The sequence below is a fragment of the Anomaloglossus baeobatrachus genome, chromosome 11 (assembly GCF_048569485.1).
Source record: "Anomaloglossus baeobatrachus isolate aAnoBae1 chromosome 11, aAnoBae1.hap1, whole genome shotgun sequence".
NCBI lineage: Eukaryota > Metazoa > Chordata > Amphibia > Anura > Aromobatidae > Anomaloglossus > Anomaloglossus baeobatrachus.
The window spans coordinates 171563615-171573386 of record NC_134363.1 but is presented as its reverse complement, the minus strand read 5'-3'; the positions used below and the strand labels follow the sequence as shown (position 1 = coordinate 171573386).

Below are 9772 nucleotides of genomic sequence, written 5' to 3'. Positions count from 1 at the left end.
GGAGACGGACGATGGGTTTTTATTTGGTTGGGTCCTAGGTGCGGTATACGATCTACGGAGATGGAAAAAGGTCCATTTATTTACATCACCTCAAAGGCCAAGACCGACATCATCACCTACAATGGACGTTGTCCCTTATCCGAAGGTTACAGGGGTTTCCTCAAAGTCAAAAAGATAAAAATGCTTTACACTTTACAATTGAACTCTTTAATAATCCTATCAAAGGATTTTATAGTTTAGGGCAGGGGTCTCAAACGCGGCGGGGTATATGGGTCTCAAACGCGGCGGGGTATATGGGTCTCAAACGCGGCGGGGTATATGGGTCTCAAACGCGGCGGGGTATATGGGCCGCACATAGAAAAAAAATCATTTGGGGGGGCGCATTCTTTTGAGGATAATGTGACATTTTTATCTATACACTTTTGGATCAGTTTTTGAACATTTTTCACTTGTTTATTATAACAAATGTGCACTTTTTAAAACATTTTTGATTGATTTTACATTTTATCCCCTTTTTTAAGTAATATAGTCTAATTAGCACCATATACTCATTTTGCCCAACATCTTTTAGTAATGTTCCCATCCTGATCCTCATCTTTTAGTAATGTTCCCCCATCCTGTTCCCCATCTTTTAGTAATGTCCCCCATCCTGTTCCCCATCTTTTAGTAATGTCCCCACGCTGGTCCTCATGTTTTGGTAATGTTCACCATCCTGTTCCCTTTTTTGTTGTAATGTGCCCATCCTGTAGTAATGTCCCTATCTGTAGACCTCTCTGAAGCTGGGACGTGTACACCCGGCTTCATAGTGCGCATGACCGAAAGTGATGGGACTTCAGATCATGTGCACTGACCCTAAACCCGGCGTCTGATGCGGTGACACCGGACACAGGTACACGCGTCACTGCCAATGACAATGGGCATTGAATAGCATGTTAGCATGCCCCTATGGGCATGCTAACATACTAAGAGGGCGGACTAATTGGGGGTTGCAGACTAGTCCCTGCGCTCATTAGCATATCATAAAGGATCTTTAGACATACTTTTTCTAAAGATCTCTTTATCTATGCTGCTAGATACAGGGACGGTTAGGCAGAAATTAACAATATTCACCCAGTACAGCTCGTGGTTCTGGGTGTATATTGCACCTGACAGATTCCCTTTAAGACTTCTCATGATACATTATCTCGTCATATAGACAGCACCTTTGTCAGCCTGCAGTGCACATCACAACCACCAGGTGGCCATATATAGACACCTATAGGACAAACATCTCCCGACAACATCTTAAAAGTGTATATGTATTCTTATTTGATAGCAGTTGCCTCATGCACTGCCGTATGCTGTTATCTCCTCCTTCACCTCCAATCCTCCAATTTTAGAGCTCTTTGGGTGTTCCCTGGAGACCCTATATTTCGTCTCCCCCAACTAAAGCGGGAATAATTGACTTTAACCACTAGATTGTATATATCATTTTTTTTAAAGGGCCATCACAGCTGGTTACTGTGGGATTGTAGGAAAGACATTTATCAAAAAAATTGTGCAATCTGCAAAAACAAAACAAAAAAAAAACTTTTGGCGCCTCAATTAATCTGCACAGCTCCATATTTATGAAATATTGTACCTTTATCTGGTTTTATATGTCAAGAGGTTTTTTTCGTATACGTGAAAAACTAGTGTTTTTTTTCCACTGTGCCATATCCATTTTTGGTCCGAGTGTCTCTGTGTTTTTACATTCCGTGTTCACATCCATTTTCCTAATGACCCAAACATTTTTTAGTGTCATTAAACAGTGAAATACAGACAGCAAACGCTTATAGTGAAGGAATAAGTATTTGATCCCTTGCTGATTTTGTAAGTTTGCCCTCTGGCAAAGGCATGAACAGTCTATAATTTTAAGGGAAGGTTAATTTTAACAGTGACAGAATAACCAGAAAATCACATTGTATAAATTATATAAATTTATTTGCATATTGCAGAGAGAAATAAGTATTTGACCCCCAACCAACCATTAAGATTCCTGGCTCCTACAGACACTTAGATGCCCCTAATCCCCTCATTACCTGCATTACAGACAGCGCTTACATTGTCATCTATATAAAGACTCCGGTCCACAGACTCCATTAATCAGTCAGATTCTAACCTCTACAACATGGGCATGACCATAGACCTGCACAAGGCTGGAATGGAGAAGACCATAGACCTGCACAAGGCTGGAATGGAGAAGACCATAGACCTGCACAAGGCTGGAATGGGCTACAAAACCATAAGTAACGCTGGGTGAGAAGGAGAAACTGCTGGTGCAATAGAAAGAAAATGGAAGAAATGCAAAATGACTGTCAACATCGATCTGGGGCTCAATCCAAAATCTCACCTCGTGGGGTCTCCAGCATCATGAGGAAGGTGAGAGATCAGCCTAAAACTACACAGGGTAACTTGTTACTGATCTCAAGGCAGCTGGGACCGCTGTCACCAAGAAAATCATTGGTAACACATTACCCCGTCATGACTTAAAATCCTGCAGTGCCCATAAAGTCCCGCTGCTCAAGAAGGCGTCTGAAGAAGGCCCGTCTGAAGAAGGCCCATGTGCAGCCGGCCCGTGTGAAGAAGGCCCATGTGCAGCCGGCCCGTCTGAAGTAGGCCCATGTGCAGCCAGCCCGTCAGAAGAAGGCCCATGTGCAGCCGGCCCATCAGAAGAAAGCCCATGTGCAGCCGGCCCGTCTGAAGAAGGCCCATATGCAGCCGGCCCGTCTGAAGAAGGCCCATATGCAGCCGGCCCGTCTGAAGAAGGCCCATATGCAGCCGGCCCATCTGAAGAAGGCCCATATGCAGCTGGCCCGTCTGAAGAAGGCCCATATGCAGCCGGCCCGTCTGAAGAAGGCCTATGTGCAGCCGGCCCCTCTGAAGAAGGCCCATGTGTAGCCGGCCCATCAGAAGAAGGCCCATGTGCAGCCGACCCGTCTGAAGAAGGCCCATGTGCAGCCGGCCCGTCTGAAGAAGGCCCATGTGCAGCCGGCTCGTCTGAAGAAGGCCCATGTGCAGCTGGACCGTCTGAAGAAGGCCCATGTGCAGCCGGCCCGTCTGAAGAAGGCCCGTGTGCAGCCGCTCCGTCTGAAGAAGGCCCATGTGCAGCCGCTCTGTCTGAAGAAGGCCCATGTGGAGTCGCTCCGTCTGAAGAAGGCCCATGTGCAGTCGCTCCGTCTGAAGAAGGCCCATGTGCAGCCGACCCGTCCGAAGTAGGCCCATGTGCAACCAAACCGTCTGAAGTAGGCCCATGTGCAGCGGGTCTGTCTGAAGAAGGCCCATGTGCAGCCAGCCCGTCTGAAGTAGGCCCATGTGCAGCCGGCCCGTCTGAAGTAGGCCCATATGCAGCCGGCCCGTCTGAAGTAGGCCCATGTGCAGCCGGCCCGTCTGAAGTAAGCCCATGTGCAGCCGGCCCATCTGAAGTAGGCCCATGTGCAGCCGGCCCGTCTGAAGAAGGCCCATGTGCAGCCACTCCGTCTGAAGAAGGCCCATGTGCAGCCACTTCGTCTGTAGAAGGCCCATGTGCATCCGGCCCGTCTGAAGAAGGCCCATGTGCATCCGCTACATCTGTAGAAGGCCCATGTGCAGCCGGCCCGTCAGAAGAAGGCCCATATGCAGTCGCTCCGTCTGAAGATGGCCCATGTGCAGCCGGCCCATCTGAAGAAGGCCCATGTGCAGCCGCTCCGTCTGAAGAAGGCCCATGTGCAGCCGCTCCGTCTGAAGAAAATTGAGCTCTTTGGCCTTAACTCAACTTGCCATGTTTGAAGGAAGAGAAATGCTGCTTATGACCCAAAAAACACCCTCCCCACTGTCAAGCATGACGGTGGAAACATTATGTTTTAGGGGTATTTCTCTGCTAACTACATCAATGGGACAATGAATAGAGCTATGTACCATAAAATCCTGAGTGACAACCTCCTTCCCTCCACCAGGACATTAAAAACGGGTCATGGCTGGGTCTTCCAGCACGACAATGACCCAAAACATACAGCCAAAGCAACAAAGGAGTAGCTCAAAAAGAAGCACATAAAGTTCATAGAATAGCCTAGCCAGTCTCCAGACATTAATCCCATAGAAAACTTAAGGAGCTGAAGCTCCGAGTTACCAAGCGGCAGCCTCAAAATCTTAATGATTTAGAAATGATCTGCAAAGAGGATTGGAGCAAAATTCCTCCTGACATCAAACCTCATCAACTGCAAAAAACGTCTGACTGCTGTGCTGCCAACAAGGGAACAGCCACCAAGTATTAAGTCTTGTTTGTCAGAGGGATCAAATACTTATTTCTCTCTGCAAAATGCAAATAAATTAATATCATTTATACAATGTGATTTTCTGGATTATATTTCAGATATTCTATCTCTCACTATTAAAATTAACCTACCCTTAAAATTATAGACTGCTCGAGTCTGTCAGTGGGCAAACTTACAAAATCAGCAAGGGATCAAATACTTATTTCCTTCACTGTAACATTCTTGTACCATTTGTTTTTATTTATTTTTAAGGGGCCATTGACTTGTATGAGCGAGTCTGGTCCGAAATGCGGATCAAAGTAGTACATGTCTCCAGTTGCGTTTTTAACAGACTATGGGTCTTCAAAAAAATAGAAGAACATGCGAAAAGGCACAATTATTGATACAAATGCGTGATCTATCCATAAAAAAAAAACGTATGCGCCAAAAAGAGCCTTTAATGATAAATTTGGTGCAAATTTTGAAGCCTGGAAGTCCAAGGTCCCAATGTCAAATAAGGGACTGGGACCATTGTGTCAAATATCACAAAAAAAAATAATATTTTTTTTTACTTATTTTTTTGCAGGATTTGTGCCCTTTTAAGCCGCTTAGTTCACTTCCCAATACTAGAAAAGAGCCGGAGACCAATGTGCCAAATGTCGCACATTCATGTCGAATTTTAAGCAAAGTGCGACATTTTATATGACCCTGTTTTAGTTCACATTAGTAATCTGTGACCACCAGACAGGAATCCTGCGAGCTGCCTCCTGCCTGTCGCCCTCTGTGATGACATCACGCTGCAATGATGACATCATTCGAAGCACAACATCACGCTGCAATGATGACATCACACTTGTATTATGACATCATGCTTGAAGGATGACATCACACAATAACATCACACTTGAATTATATGCTGCAATGATGACATGCTGCAATTATGTCACACAATGATGACATCACTCTGCAATGACAGACAGGGAAAGAGACAGACCTGGAAAGCGACAGACGAAGAAAGAGACAGACGGGGAAAGAGACAGAGAAATATAGAAAAAGAGAAAGACAGAGACAGGCACACAGTTAAAAAGACAGCAAAAGAGGCAGACAGAGAGACAGCCAAAGACAGATGGGGAAAGAGACAGATGGGAAAGAGACAGACGGGGAAAGAGACAGACGGGGAAAGAGACAGACGGGGAAAGGGACAGACGGGAAAAGGGACAGATGGGGAAATGGACAGACGGGGAAAGGGACAGATGGGGAAAGGGACAGACGGGGAAATGGACAGACAAAAAGATAGAGAGAGACTGATACAGAGACAGACAGAGAGACAGACAAAGACAGATGGGGAACAAGACAGACAATGACAGACTGGGAAAGAGACAGATGGGGAAAGAGACAGCAAAAGAGACAGAGAGACACACAAAGGATTCTTCTCCACTTGCGATTTCTATGTGCGAGTGCGATCCGATAAAAAAATCGGATCGCACTCACATCAGTGTTAATCAATGAGGCCCTCTTGCTAAATTTTTAACGGCACGACTCGTGCTCTTGGTGAAATCGCAGCATGCTACAATTTGCACCGGGTCTCAGTTCTCTCACCCCCATGCAATCCTATGGGAGCGAGAAAAAAAGTCAGAATACGGGTGGCATGCGCATGTCATACAGATGGCATACGCATGTCACACGGATCCTGACACTTGCATACCGCGTCAGACTGGCTACCAGAGGAATCTCCAGTAATACCAGGCCTGGCCGCGGTTACATGCACTGAACTCCGGAGCTGTCACCTGAGCTCCAGAGTGCAGCCTGAACAGCGAGTGCCGAGTGATTGATTCCCCGGCGATTGCTGTTCAGTTCAGCACAGCTGCAAACAGACCGGGCTGATCTCTGGAGCTCAGGTGACAGCTCCGGAGTGCAGTGCAGGTAACCGCGGCCAGGCCTGGTATTACTGGAGATTCCTCCGGTAGCCAGTCCACCGCTGCTTGCATAGCACTCACATAGCACTCGCATGTCATACGGATGCTATGTGAGGAAAAAAACACACACCGTACGCAGATCACACGCAGATCATAAACAGGATACTCCACTCACATTTGTAGCCGAGTGTCGCTGTGAATTTTTAACCGCAAGTGGAGAAGAGCCCAAAAAGAGAGACACTGATACAGAGACAGAGAGATAGACACAGACAGAGACAGACAGACAGTTACTATCCCGGGTACTACAGCTAGTATATCATAACTAAAATAAATAGATAATAAATAATTTTAAATAATACATACATATAATTACATAAATATACAAATAGTAAAACAATACATAATATACAGTCATATGAAAAAGTTTGGGCACCCCTATTAATGTTAACCTTTTTTCTTTATAACAATTTGGGTTTTTGCTATTTCAGTTTCATATATCTAATAACTGATGGACTGAGTAATATTTCTGGATTGAAATGAGGTTTATTGTACTAACAGAAAATGTGCAATCCGCATTTAAACAAAATTTGACCGGTGCAAAAGTATGGGCACCTCAACATAAAAGTGACATTATATAATTTGTAGATCCTCCTTTGCAAAAATAACAGCCTCTAGTCGCTTCCTGTAGCTTTTAATGAGTTCCTGGATCCTGGATGAAGGGATATTTGACCATTCCTGTTTACAAAACAATTCCAGTTCAGTTACGTTTGATGGTCGCCGAGCATGGACAGCACGCTTCATATCATCCCACAGATTTTCAATGATATTCAGGTCTGGGGACTGGGATGGCCATTCCAGAACATTGTAATTGTTCCTCTGCATGAATGCCTGAGTAGATTTGGAGCGGTGTTTTGGATCATTGTCTTGCTGAAATATCCATCCCCTGCATAACTTCAACTTCGTCACTGATTCTTGCACATTATTGTCAAGAATCTGCTGATACTGAGTTGAATCCAATGCGACCCTCAACTTTAACAAGATTCCCGGTGCCGGCATTGGCCACACAGCCCCAAAGCATGATGGAACCTCCACCAAATTTTACTGTGGGTAGCAAGTGCTTTTCTTGGAATGCCGTGTTTTTTTGCCTCCATGCATAACGCCTTTTTGTATGACCAAACAACTCAATCTTTGTTTCATCAGTCCACAGGACCTTCTTCCAAAATGTAACTGGCTTGTCCAAATGTGCTTTTGCATACCTCAGGCGACTCTGTTTGTGGCGTGCGTGCAGAAACGGCTTCTTTCGCATCACTCTCCCATACAGCTTCTCCTTGTGCAACGTGCGCTGTATTGTTGACCTATGCACATTGACACCATCTGCAGCAAGATGATGCTGCAGGTCTTTGGAGGTGGTCTGTGGATTGTCCTTGACTGTTCTCACCATTCTTCTTCTCTGCCTTTCTGATATTTTTCTTGGCCTGCCACTTCTGGGCTTAACAAGAACTGTACCTGTGTTCCTCCATTTCCTTACTATGTTCCTCACAGTGGAAACTGACAGTTTAAATCTCTGAGACAACTTTTTGTACCTTCCCCTGAACAACTATGCTGAATAATCTTTGTTTACAGATCATTTGAGAGTTGTTTCGAGGAGCCCATGATGCCACTCTTCATAGGAGATTCAAATAGGAGAACAACTTGCAAGTGGCCATCTTAAATACCTTTTCTCATGATTGGATACACCTGCCTATGAAGTTCAAAGCTCAATGAGGTTACAAAACCAATTTAGTGCTTTAGTAAGTCAGTAAAAAGTAGTTAGGAGGGTTCAAATCAAGAAATTGATAAGGGTGCCCATACTTTGCACCGGTCAAATTTTGTTTAAATGCGGATTGCACATTTTCTGTTAGTACAATAAACCTCATTTCAATCCAGAAATATTACTCAGTCCATCAGTTATTAGATATATGAAACTGAAATAGCGAAAACCCAAATGGTTATAAAGGAAAAAGGTTAACATTAATAGGGGTGCCCAAACTTTTTCATATGACTGTACATAATAGATATAATAAAGAAATACATTTAATAATCTAATAATAAATAATACTTAAAATATAATAAATACTACATAATATATTTAAAGAGAAAGTGAGCACACTATGCACCACTGTTGCCTCCCAAAATACTGATAAATAGTATATAAAATAGTAAAATAAGTAAAATAAATACAAAATAAAATATAATTAAATATAAACACATTTAATAAATATATACATATAATACATGAATAGAAATAAAATAATACATATAATAAATGATAATACATAAATATGATAAAGAAATAGTAAATATATATATATATATATATATATATATATATAAAGCGAAGGGGAACGTACTCTGCACCACCGTTGCCTCCCAAAATACTGATAAATAGTATATAAAATAGTAAAATAAGTAAAATAAATACAAAATAAAATATAATTAAATATAAACACATTTAATAAATATATACATATAATACATAAATAGAAATAAAATAATACATATAATAAATGATAATACATAAATATGATAAATAGTAAATAGTAAATATATATATATATATATATATATATATATAAAAAGAGAAGGGGAACGCACTCTGCACCACTGCTGCCTCCCAAAATACTGATAAATAATATATAAAATAGTAAAATAAGTGAAATAAATAATGCATAACAATAAAATATTACATTTAATACATACATAAATAGAAATAAATCATACATGAAATAATATGTATAATAAATTATATATATATATAATAAAAAATACATAACTATGATAAAGAAATAAATATAATAGTTATACATAGTAAATTATTTATCAGTATTTGGGGACTACTGTCCCCAAATACTGATAATATATATAATAAATAAGTAATACATAATAAATGATCTTATGTGAGCGCTGCGCAGATATTATGGGATGCTCTGCATATCACGGGCATATTATGGGATGCTCTGCATATCACGGGCATATTATGGGATTTCTGGCCGTGCAGGGCCAGTTTCAGGTCACGTGTCTCCCGCCTCTCCTGCGCCCATGTGACTTTCCAGCCTGCCGCTCATCACGTGACGTCTCCCCTCAGAGGCGGTGACGTCACCCTGGCCCCGCCCCCGTGTTGTTGTGCTCTTCCGGCTCCAGTGAGCAGTGCTCAGTAGTGGGGAGAGGACCGGAGGGAGCGGATACCGGGAGAGGAGGCGGCGCGGGGCCGGAGAGCCGGATGTGGAGGACGGATGTGAGTGCTCGGTGCCGCCGCCGGCCCCCGCATTGTGTTGTCTTGTGCCTTCTGCTTGTGTACACATTACGTGTCTGTGTGGCTCATACATGTCCCGTCCGGTTTCCCGTGGTTACAGCTCGGCCTCGCTGTAACGGATCCATTTTTTTTCTTTTCTTTCAGAAATTTCGTGAAAAAACCTCAGATTTACCAGAACTGAAATGTTTATTTATTTTTTCAATCTTGTTGATATTTGGTTTAAAATAAGGGTGTGACTGCATAATAAAGGATTCAGTAATCACTGGTCAGGAGCCCTGAGAGCCACCTCCAGCCTCCCCGCCATCCGCCGCTCC

General features: G+C 43.1%; 1 protein-coding gene across 4 annotated transcripts in view; it reads left to right on the top strand.

Moving 5' to 3' along the window:
- The first annotated feature begins 9312 nt into the window (after positions 1–9312).
- The window catches only part of SIDT2 (SID1 transmembrane family member 2), a 118466-nt gene continuing 118006 nt past the window's right edge, over positions 9313–9772 (top strand). For 2 of the 4 annotated variants that reach the window (XM_075328336.1, XM_075328335.1), the window contains exon 1: positions 9314–9440. The gene's annotated coding sequence lies outside the window, so the exon portion shown is untranslated. Of the gene's footprint in view, positions 9441–9772 lie in introns of all 4 variants that reach the window. The other 2 variants (XM_075328338.1, XM_075328337.1) reach the window with 2 other exon arrangements.